The 12,159-nt window shown below is 45.9% G+C and overlaps 1 protein-coding gene across 1 annotated transcript in view; it reads right to left on the bottom strand.

Annotated features, from left to right (window-relative positions):
• VPS41 (VPS41 subunit of HOPS complex) overlaps nucleotides 1–12,159 on the bottom strand; it is an 828,363-nt gene that overhangs the window by 197,517 nt on the left and 618,687 nt on the right. The gene's annotated exons all lie outside the window — the stretch shown is intronic.

Below are 12,159 nucleotides of genomic sequence, written 5' to 3'. Positions count from 1 at the left end.
TGAGACAAAGCAGGTTTGTCCCACTCCTATGGTGGAAACCCTTTTCAACACTTCAACCCAAAAGCAACATAAACTCATTAGGAATATGTAGAAAAGTAAGCATTCTCAGCTCTGCATACATGGAATTCTTCCAAGGGCTTTCTATATAACTTGTGAAACCAGGCACCGTTTAGGTATGTAGGGTGGAAATGATTATGCTGAATATGCTTACAAAAAGTGATAAATACATGTGATCACAGATTGTTCCATTCAGAAAGACTCTTAAATAATGAATGTCATCTGATCAAGACAAAATGGAAAGGGGTTACTCCTCCAAAGGTGAGATGTGTATCTACAGAAATGGGTTTGCTCACAGGTAAATTCTGCCAGTATACAAGAGTTTTTACATGTGAAAATCTCCTGAGAGCGGGTGGTGAACATTTGATGGCAGAACAATCCCACCAAAGGTAGAAGGAAATATGTTTTTTGAGTGGAGAAAGGGAGGGTTGTGGTGGCAGTTCTTATGGATTCTATTGGACAGATCCCCAAAATGCTCAAAAGGAAAACTCACATCTTTATAAAGGAAATTTGCCTACATTGAGGACTTTCTAGTACTGTTCAAATAACAATAATTTCAAATAATTACTCTGGGAAGCTGGAACTCTTGCAGTTTCTCAGGAGTTTTCACCTGCTTAATCATTTATGTATTTGTAAATAAAGAAAGTCTACATTTCTGCATACAAATATGGGGGAGTGGGGAAATCCTCAGGTAGAAGCCTTTTTAACCAACACCCCACCAGTTTTAGATGGGTTTCCTGCCTTTTCCCATCCAGAAAACACATTTGGGGCCAGAGCTACAAAAACATTTAGCAGTCACAAACCCCGGAAATTCGCAAAATCACAAGGTTGGCAATAGCAAAATATTTTATCCTATGTACCAATTCCAGAAAGCAGTTTGGAAAAGCATTTCCGACTCACAATCTGGGTTTTGCGACAATTAGAAGATGAAACAAGTGCCTCCTCCTAATTGCAACTCTGAACAGTTTGTGACCACAATCCAGGTCACAAACCATTGATAGGTTACTGACTCCTCAAAGGAGTAGTAAGGGAATTGCAGAGGTTAAACTGTCCTCAATGGACAAGTTTGGGAATCAGTCAAACAGGAAACATTTTTCTTAAAGCAACATTGGATCCATTAATAAATAGAAAATCCCATTTGGGGATACAAACAACACAGGGATGGTGGTCTGTTTGTTGCAGGCCACCATCCCTGTGTTTGTAGACAATCACAGGGGTTGCAAATAGCTACCTAACTAATTCTTTTTCGGTATTAGTATATACTTTGCATCATAAAATCAGGGACTCCACAAACAGTCAGTGCGCCATTTGCGACTATATTTGCAATTTGTCTCTTCGACAATCGGCACAAAGATGCCCAGGAATAAATATACAACTGCTTTCATGTTAAGAAACTACTTGCAAAGGTTTTTGAGTACAAGCAGTCTGCAATTTTGGGGGTGTTCATTTCATCTGCAGATGATTTGCCATAAAATGTCCACCTCTGTACGTAAATTTTCTTACACAAAAAGTCTGCCACGTTAGAAGAATTGTAATTCTGTGTAAATCCATTTATGGGGGTAAAATCTCAACTTTTTAATATTCTGGATGCACTTATGAACTAAATGTATACTACGTTAACAAATAGTTTGTCTATAGAGATTTTTTTGTTGTGGTTTTAAACATTTTTTTTATTAGTTGTTAACAAAAGATGTAAATTTGCACGTTTCACATTAACAATTTAAATTGCAATCACATTCCAAAAACCTTAGGACTTCGTCGGAACGATTATGCAACAAATAAATCTTCAGTGGTAATTACCTTTCCTACATTATTCTCACATCATATCTTCTACCCCAAGTTCGTGTCTATCAGCTTTAAAGGCAGGGTCCGCTTGTGGGGCATGTATCCATTGGTTAACGATCTTCAATTGGGCTGCCCAATAGTATAATTGTATATTTAGGAGCGCAATTCCCCCGTCGTACCATCCCTTTACCAGTTTGCCCTGTGCAATCCATGCTGGTTTGTTCCCCCATAGCAAACTAGAGACCTGTGCCTCGATTGCCTTGAAGTAACATGGGGGTACCATGAATGGTGCATTTTCTAGTAGATAAAGGAATCGAGGAAGCGCCATCATTTTAAAAAGCGCTGCCTTACCCAGGAGCGTCAATGGTAACGTGCCCCAATGTGTCACATCCCGTCTGAAATGCTCCAGATGAGGTATGAGATTCAGCTTATAGAAGGCCTCCGGACTTGCAGTTATATTGATTCCTAAATATTTAAATGTGCCATTTGCGACTTGCAGTGGGTAGTCTTTGGGGAGCCGAGGGGGCGGTCCCTTTAAAATAAACAAAACAGATTTGGACCAATTTATGGTATACCCGCACGCACGCCCAAAAAGCTTACAGATATTAAGTTGCGCCTCAATTGAACGACTGGGGGAGGCCATATACAGTAGCACGTCATCTGCGTACAATGAGAAGCGATCCTCCCAATCCACCGTCCATCTCAGTCCCCTAATCAGTGGTTCCCATCTAATCCATGCCACCAACGGCTCAAGGACAAGAGCAAACAAGAGTGGCGACAGTGGACAGCCCTGGCGTGTGCCGTGTGAGAGTGGGAAATCCCGAGAAATGTGCCCGTTGGCTGTCACATGTGCCATTGGGTTGGTGTATAACAAGCGTATCAATGCACAAAATTTGGGACCAAAGCCCATGTGGGTAAGGACCGCAAAGAGGAAGGGCCATTCCACCGTATCAAATGCCATACGAGCATCTAAGGAGAGGGTAACTGCTGGTTCTTGTATCTGAGGTATGCGAGCCAACACCCCATGTAGGCGTCTCAAGTTTAATGCTGTACTTCTGCCTGGCATGAAGCCCGATTGGTCTGGGTGTATCAGTGTCCCTAAGTGTGGCGTGAGTCGCATCGCAAAAAGTTTCGCCAGAATTTTTGCCTCCCCATTAATTAAGCATATGGGACGATACGAGGCACACTCCTCGGGGGGTTTTCCCGGTTTTGGAATCGCTACTATAGTGGTCAGTCTTTGATCTAATGGAAGTTCGCCGCGCTGCAAACTGTCGCGAAACATATTAAGCAGGTAAGGTGAAATTGTTCCCGCCATTCTTTTGTATAGTTCTACTGGTATACCATTGGGTCCCATGGCCTTCCCGGATTGTAGGGAGCCGATCGCCAACTGCAGTTCTGCAATCGTGAGATCAGCTTCGAGTTGGAGGGTCACCTCAGGTGTGAGTTTGGGCATGGCGATATCTCTAATATATGATTGCGCCTCTTCCATGGACATATCAGATGACGACGTATAGACCTGTAGAAAGTGCCTCGCTATTATCTGTACTATTTTTTCTGGGTCAGTTTCTACCTGTCCATTGGCTGCACGGAGCTGGGCTATGCAGTTCTTACCCTCCTCCCGGCTATCCAACCATGCCAGGAGTTTAACGGCCTTATCGCCAGTTTCATAAATCTTGTGTTGAGTTGCTGTCATACGTGTTCTAACCGTGTCTTTGAGATACTCCATGTATTCTTGTTGTCTGAGGGACAGGCGTTGGGTCGCGGCTTGGGAGGGACCGAGGGCGCATTGCCTTTCCGCCTCATGCAATCCAAGTTCTATGTCATTTAATTCTCGTTGTTTATCAAGTTTGTGACCCGTGATAGTTGCAATTGCTTGCCCTCTGATCACAGTCTTGTATGCCTCCCAGAGAACAGTAGGAGAACTAACTGATGACACATTATCCTGAAAATAAGCCTGGGTCGTAGTAGTGATAGCCTTCTTGATTTTAGGGACTTGTAGATACCCCGGGTATATGGGGTAAATGTGCTGTCGTACTTTGTGACTACTTGCGTATATCAATAACATTGGAGAGTGATCCGAAATGCCCCTCGGCTTAATTTCCACTGTCGCCACATTTCTTAGACATTCAGGGGAGGCAAAAAAAAAATCTAACCTAGAGAGACTATTGTGAACTCCTGAGTGAAAAGTGAATTGATGCTCATCATGGTGTCGATATCTCCATGTATCAGTGAGTCCCAGTGCCTCTGTAAACCCCCCTACTGGGGAGACCCCACGTGTTCGTGTTCTAGCTGGGTATCGATCTATGGCTGTATCGATGGTGTCATTAATGTCCCGCCCAATCAATACTTCACCCTCTGGCAGGTCCAATAAAATTTCACCAAGTGCTGGGAGTGATACAGCGTGAAGGGCCGGAGGAATGTAGACCGACACAATGTTGATGAGCCTCCCTTCCCATTGACCAGATATGGCCGCAAAGCAGCCGTATTTGTCCGATTTCGTGCGGTGCACTATCAGTGGAGACTGTTTTTTAACGAGGATGCCCACCCCTCTTGAGCCAGAGGTGAACTCTGAATGCGCAACCATTTTAAAGCCCCATCGATCCATTGCTTTGCAGGTGGTACCGGTAAGATGCTTTTACTGCAATAAGGCTACTGCGGGAGCACACCGTTTTAAACTATGCAGGACTAAACCTCGTTTTATTTTGTCCCCCAAACCACGGACATTCCAGGTAACTAGTGTCAGGGGGACCACCTGTGAAGTGGAGTGCTGCCCACTCTCCGGGGCACGTGGGTTATGTGGGTCCGATACTATCATCCTAGTACATAGTGTCATGGGTTTTCCGGCACTGTATTCTATTTTGCCACAGCTCAAGAATCGGGTGCGCCCTGACCTGGTGGTGAGTGCGAGCCTTTTGTGAAACATGCTTAGAAACAAACCTTAACTTTAACCCCTAGAACTGAACCCTGTCCCCAGCCCACCTCCCTGCTTCCCTGCCTAGCGGACTTTGAACTACCCGCCTCCCCAACTTAGCAGAGCGTTTTGTTCCCCAAACCATTTACTTGCGTGTAGGGGGAGAGCTACGACCAACCACTTCAGGTATCTCCCTTGAATCAATCCTGCCTGCCTGTAGGCGATCACTCCATGAGAAAGCTGTCAGTCCCGGCATTATAGTGGACGAATTACTACCATATGTTCCAATCTATGGCAAGTTCTTGGCTACACCTCGTCGGCACCCTCATTAGAAAGTCCCACGGGGCCCTACTTCCCAGATAAAAGTCCAAGCGGAAGTCCAGTATCATTGTCAGTATTAATGACAGTCTGAGTTCTCCGACCTGTTTGGCAATGTCCTGCTTGTTGCTGTCGCCATGGACAGCACCTCCGATGCACAAGATCCCCCGGACGTTCGTCTATTTCTGCGCCCTTGCCGGTTGGTCCCTCCAGGCTTCCTCCATCCCTCAAGCCATTCCTGAGCCTCCTGTGGAGATGTGAAGAACCACGTCTTTCCGTCTGCTTCAACTCTTAACTTGGCCAGGAATAGCATGGCATATTTCAAATCTCGACTACGCAGTTCTTTTTTAACTTCAGTGAAGTCTCTTCTTTGCTTTGCAACCGCCGCTGTGTAGTCTGGGTACAGCATCACTGTACAGTTGTCCATCCTAAGGGGAGGTGCCACTCGGGCCGCCTGCAGGATCGCATCACGGTCCCTAAAGTTGAAAAATCGGGCTAGGATAGGTCTGGGTGGTGCGCCCAGCCGCGGTCTCCCGCCGGGTACCCGGTGCGTGCGTTCCACTGAAAAGAAGTTAGACAATCCACGGGGCTGCAGCTTGGTCTTGATCAAGTCTTCGACGAATAGGTCGAGGCCCGGTCCTTGTATGTTTTCCGGCACCCCCACCAGAGCGCCCTTCTTGATCGTCCAGTTTGGCTTACATCTGCCTTTGGGCCAGCTCTAATTTATGAACTTGACGCTGCAGCACGGTCGTGTCCGATGAGATTGTCGCCGTGGTGGACTCTACGTCTGACAGTCGGGTACTTATTTGGGAAATATCCGCCCGGAGCAGGGAGATATCAGTGGAGATAGTCCCCATCGAGGTCTGCATCTGGGTCAGCAGGGCCATTACATACTGCAAAGTTACTTCCTTGGTGTCTGCGTATCGACCACCTTCATCGTTACTCTTTTGCATCACCGTATAGGTGAACAGATCACTTCGATAGGCATATATCTATAGAGATTTTTGAGAATTCTTTAAAAAGTTAGAAATCACTATCCCCATGATCGTACAATTGCTGGTTTTCCTTTTTCAAGATCTGTAAATCAGGTCCTTATTGTACCTGATGTGTCTCGAGGACTCCAAGAACGCCATATTGGCACATTGGGATCGCATATTCACACAACTTTTTCCCTTAAAAACCGAAACCTATGCAAGCCACATCGCAGGAAGTAAATATCTTGGGAAAGAGGATTTATTTCAGGAAGCAATCTACCTACCTTTGAGAATCCTCCATGTTACCTTCTCTGTCGTGTCCCATAGGCACCCAGGAAGAGACAGAGCTAGACTATGTTAACATTCCAAATCCAAGATGGTGGGAGCAGTAGATTCTTATGGATTTTTTCCATTTCAAGATAGCTCTTGTACTTCCTGTGATGCCACATCTCTTTAGCATAAAAAGGCTGCTGAATTCACAGCAAAGTGCCCTGCAACATAGTCAATAGTAGCTTTCATCTCGTGGGTTACTGATTGAGGGGGGTGAAACCCTATTAAACAGCAACCACAATTCTTGTCAAGGTGAAACACAAGCAAACCCCACATTAACCTGTGCTCAAGCCTCTAGGTAGGTTGGAACAAAAGCAGTAAGGCTTAAATTAAAGGCAATTTGTACATTATTTATGCAGCCGGGATAACATAGAAATACAACACAAAAAACCCCACACCAGTTTAGGAAAATAGAGTAAAATGTAATAAATTATTTGACACCAAAGACCAAAAAAAGCAATTAGTAGAACCACAGATATGCAGTTTTGAAGATATAGGTAAAAATGGTGCTTTAAAGCACAATGCACCAACTGTGGCTAAATGGTCACGACGGACCGGGACAATGTTCAGGCTGACCGCAATGGAGCAAGGTCCGGATACAGGGAAGAAGTTATGCCGGTTGAACAAAGTACCTTAAATCCTGGCTGCAGAGCGTTGCAAGGTCCTTCGTTGATAATGTGTCATGCAGCAGTGGTTACGAACAGCAGTGGAGGCTGCAATGCAAGGTCCAGTGTCTAGGATGTGTGGCACTGCGGCGGTTCAGAGGAGCTGGGGGGCTGCAATGCGACATTCTGCGTCGAGGATACATTGCCTAGTGGCAGTTCCAAGGGAAGGCAATGCATGGTCTTACATCGAGAATGTGTCATGCAGATGTGGTCCCAAGGAGCTGTCAGGTCCTGCATCAGGGAAGTGTCGTGCAGTGGTGGTTTCCGATGCAAAGCTGCGAGGCGATGTATCGCGCTGCGTCAGTTCTACTAGGACCATCGTTGGGCAGGCAGAGCACCTTAAGGTCCACTTACAAGGGTCCAGCACAGAGCGAGCACCACTTGGGGGGGGGGGCAGGATTCACAGCAGGCAAGTCTAAGGTGGTTGGGGCCTTTTCTGTCCCTAAGACTCTGATCAGGAGGCCAATCAACTAGTCCCAGGTGGCCCTGGGTTCAAAATGCAGGCCCAGTTATTCTCACTCAGGCAGCAGAGTAGTAGTCCTTCTTGCAGCAGAGCAGCACAGCAGTCCTTCTTCTGATTCTTCCACAGGTTCAGATGTCCACTGAAAAGTTGGGTCTGAGGGTCCACTACAAATACCTAGTGCCCACTTTAAAGAGGGAGAAGCTTCTAGAGTCCTCCCCCTACAGAGATATCTCGAATTGTCTGCCCCCTTGCCCTGTCCCCAGCTAGTCTTCTTTATATTTTTTATTTTTATTGGTCTTTATACTGAGAGTACTGAGTACTAAATGCCAAACAATTGTAACAAATACACAGTTGCGCCGATTAAATGTACAATGACAGAGATAGAGTCTTTTTGATGTGCAAGTGTGGTAGGTGACAAGTCAGAGATGGCCCATTCTGCCAACACCTTTCCTTCCTTCGACTCACTGTCTGGGAGTAGAGTCATGTGACCAAAGATACAGGCTGCAGGCACCAAATGGCAGGGCTAAAAAAATCCTAGTGTCTAAAAGTGGCATTTTCAGAGACCAAACTCAATGTCCCTACTTACTCCCAGTTGAAAGTTGTCACTTATGAAATGTAACAAGGTAACCCAATGTTATCCTATGGGAGATTCGGGTCTTGCCACAGTGAAAAACAAATGGAATATGCTATGGGTTTCTTAAGCAGGGGACAGACTTCTGCGCATTTCCAGTCATCGGAGAAGGTGCCTGTCATGAAGGTGGAGTTGATGGTGTGTCGTAATTCCGGTGCAATGGTGGTGGTGGCAGCTCTTTGGTAGATGTGCAGTTGGCTGGGGTCCGTGGGGGCACCCAAGTGGATGCCTTTCATGGTGGAGGCGGAAGTTTCTTCAGTATAGACCTGTGTAAGTGTGCAGACTGCATGAGGAGGCCCTGGGACATGGGCACCGGACCCATACGACCCCCTAATCCTTGCTACAGATTGATACTCCAAATCGGATCGTCAAGCCATTTCGGATTGGACTAGTCACCCACAACTGATGTCATCCCAACCCATGGGGGGCACCATTTTTACTGAAGTCTTGGTATTCCTTAAAGCAGCTGCTTCACCTTGTGGAAGTCTAATAAACTGCACCCGCAGACCATAAAGGCTGAAAATCGAGCTGGCTTCTGAATTTACTAGACTTTCTCTAATTTTCTTTCTAGACTGGCACCATTAGTACACCGAACTGCTACGCTATGCATTACCTCTACTTCTGACACACGAGCACACATCTGATGCTCTGTAACCTCTGGCACTCTGAAGCACACAGACTCTGAACAATTAGTCAGAGAAATATAAATGTCAAAGTTCAGAGCCTTCGACTAACTATCATTCGCTGAGGCGGTATCCGGGAGCTCCAAGGAGGTATCCCACCCATCTGCAGACACCAACATGTCTACTGTGACACTAGACTCAATTATGGTAGAACTAACTAAAAAGTGTTAAGTCATTCATAAATACAGTAGAGGCATCCACTACTAAAGAGCTTAAAAACATTCATGAGGAACTAGCATGTTTCAAATCACAAATTCAGACTTCAGAAATTTGGATCGCAGAACTGGAATGTAAATTCTACAATATGCTGTACTGGGGGGACTAGCTCTGGAACCTTTGGCGGAAAATCATTGATTGCGAAGACCAGAGCAGATGAAACAATGCCCATATCTTTGACTTGTCAGTAATGAAAAATGGGACTGATCTGATCGCGCTCCTAATAGATTTGCTGCCTAATATCATGAGCCTGAAATTCCATCCAGAACTGGAATTTCATGGAGCGCATAAACTGAAAATAGGAGATATCACCCCAAACATGTGATAGCGTGTCTTTTACAGCATCAAGACACATAAACACTGCTCTAAGCCTCCAGGCAGAATGGCCAATCACCATACAATGGATGTCCCATCTTCTCCTTCAAAACCAACATGGTCAGGAGAATGTTTTTGCCACTTTGTCCACAACTGAGGAAACTCAACAGACAATATGACTCCTAGACCCAGCAACAATGATCATCACATTAGATGGGCAAACCAAGGAAGTTACTGACCCTGGTGACCTAGAACTATTCCTCACAGAACGGTGATGCAATGAACATCACCAGCACACCAATGGCCAAACCCTTACAGCCTATAGAGGAATGCAACAATCTTTCTAACCAGCACAACAAAATGATTTGCCATCTACCTTCGAGACACAGACACACTTTCAAGGAGCAGAACTAGTCTCAATGTCCTGTTCACCATTAAAATTGTGATTAGCCATCAGATAACCAGCTGGTTCTTTAATTTACAACTATGGCAGGTGCAAGCAACCATCGTAAAACGATTCTAGAGAATACTTCTCTATTTCGATACACCGTTCATAATGCGACTGGGCTCTAATGAGAAGTACAACCTGCAAGTTTAAAGTTAAGGCTAAGGGTAAAATTTGGAGGTTACAGTTTGTGCCCAACATGAAACATCCCCTTTTGAGTTTATGAGTTCCTCCTCAGTGTCCCCTCTAACTGAAGGACTATTATTACTAGTAAAGGATAACAAAAGTATCTTCCAACACACTCGCTCAACCTTCTGATTCTCCGATCCGTTAATTAATCACAAATCACGTCTTACGTCACCATAACCTGGGGCCTCATGCAATTGTACCATGGCATCGCCTAACAGACAATTATCCATCTGGTCTCTCCAAGTTACTTACCTTTGGTAATGCTATTTCTAGTGACTGTATCTAGTCGCAGATTCTTCATCTTTTCAATATTCCCTGGGTGTCAGACTAGATACAGAAATGTATCAGCAGTACCTTTGTGTTGCCGGTAGGTGGCATTGTGCGGCTCCGCACTGATGCCATTTCACTCTGGAAATTATGTGCAGAGCCTATGTCGGTGCCACTCGTGCATGCTGATTCCAGTTACATTTGAGACTGTCAGTGCTCCCAAAACAGGGCCCCAAAAGCAAATTGTTGTGAAGAGTGTGCAGATTCCCAGACTTGGGATCTTGTTAACGGATAGAAGCCAACCACAGAATGGGGAGGATCATTGAAGAATCTGCGGCTAGATGGAATCTCTGCCAGAAAGAGTGTTACAGAAGGGGAAGTAACTAGTAACTTGTTCATCTGATACAGACTTCTAGCCACAGAATCCTCATCTTCTGAATACATGAAAAGCAGTATCTAATTGGAGATGGGTCTGTGGATGGACTCAAACCAGAAAGTCATGCAGGACTGAGTTGGCAAAATGACCCTCTCAGCGAACTGGACTATCCAGACAACAGTGCTTTGTGAAACTATGGAGTGACGCACCCTGACAAATGTCTTCATCAGGGAGTTTGTGTGCTATGCAATGTTAGAAGCTGTGTCCCAGGTAGAATGAGCACGCAGTCTATCTGGAGACTGCATTTTAGCTAGTGCATAGCAGATCCTAATGCAGAACATAATCCAGTGGGAAATGGTTCTCTTCAGCACAGCCTTGCCTTATTTCACTCCAGAAAACCCCACAAAGAGCTGATCGTTCCCCCGGTGATCTTGGGTATGATCTATATAAAAGCTCAGCGCTCTTTTGGGGTCCAAGCCATGGAGTCTCTCCTGCAAGGTGATCTTTTGACCGACGTGGAACAGTGTCACACCTTTAGGTAAGAAAAAAGCTCACGTAGGCAGAACCAGTTTGTCTGATGTTATGGCAATGAGGAACACTAACTTGAGGGTGAGTATCTAAAAGGAACAGCTGTTAAGCGGCTCAAATGAAGTGCACATCAGAAATGTGAGGATCAAGTCAATGTCCCACGATGGCATGACAAAGGGAGATAGTTGAAACAAAGGTTGTTAACCTTTCAAAAAGCATATAACAACTGGAAACTTAAACAAAGAGGGCTGATCCAGCAACCGCAAAAAGGCCAAGAGAGCGGAAAGGTTCCATTTGACGGTGCCCAGAGCAAGGCCTTGCAGGACTATGGACAAATCATACAACAAAAAGTCATATACCTTCTCCCGAAGAGGGTCTTTGTGCTGAGTATCACAAAAAGCCAAACATGTGCCCAAACAACAGGAGCATACACTTTCTCCAGGGGCACGTCTCCTCCATGATGACAACAACCTCTAGAGGTAGGCTTAACATGTTTAGCTGTCTCCAAGCATGAAGGTGGAGATTGCGAAGGCCCGGGTTCAGAAACGTACCCTGTTGCTAAGACAGCAGATCCTCCTGGAGGCACAGATGCTCAAGCCCAGGAGTTCTGGATACCATACGCTCCGTGTCCAATCTGGGTGCACTAGGAAGACTTGCGTCCGGATAGTCCTGATCTTTTTGAAAGCTCAGGCAGAACTAGTATCGGCGGACCTGCTACCTGTCCTTCCCTGGTCGGGCCCCGGCAACAAGCAGCGGCCCAGGCCGCGGGCGACCAAACTGGAACGCACCGGGTGTATTGGGAAAATGACCTTTTGTACAGCGAGCAGAAGTCGGTGGAGCTAGGATCCGCCCGGGTGCTGGTGGTACCCCTACGCTTCCGAGACCTCCTCCTGGGCTTGGCCCACGACGTCCACCTCGCAGGCCACTTGGGCCAGGACAAAACCTACAGTCGCCTCGTGACTCACTTCTACTGGCCCAGAATGAAAGCGGATGTAGAAGCCCACTG

This window comes from Triturus cristatus, chromosome 5_2 (assembly GCF_964204655.1).
Source record: "Triturus cristatus chromosome 5_2, aTriCri1.1, whole genome shotgun sequence".
Taxonomy (NCBI): Eukaryota; Metazoa; Chordata; class Amphibia; order Caudata; family Salamandridae; genus Triturus; species Triturus cristatus.
Note: the sequence above shows the minus strand (reverse complement) of the source record. Positions and strands in the feature narration are given on the sequence as shown.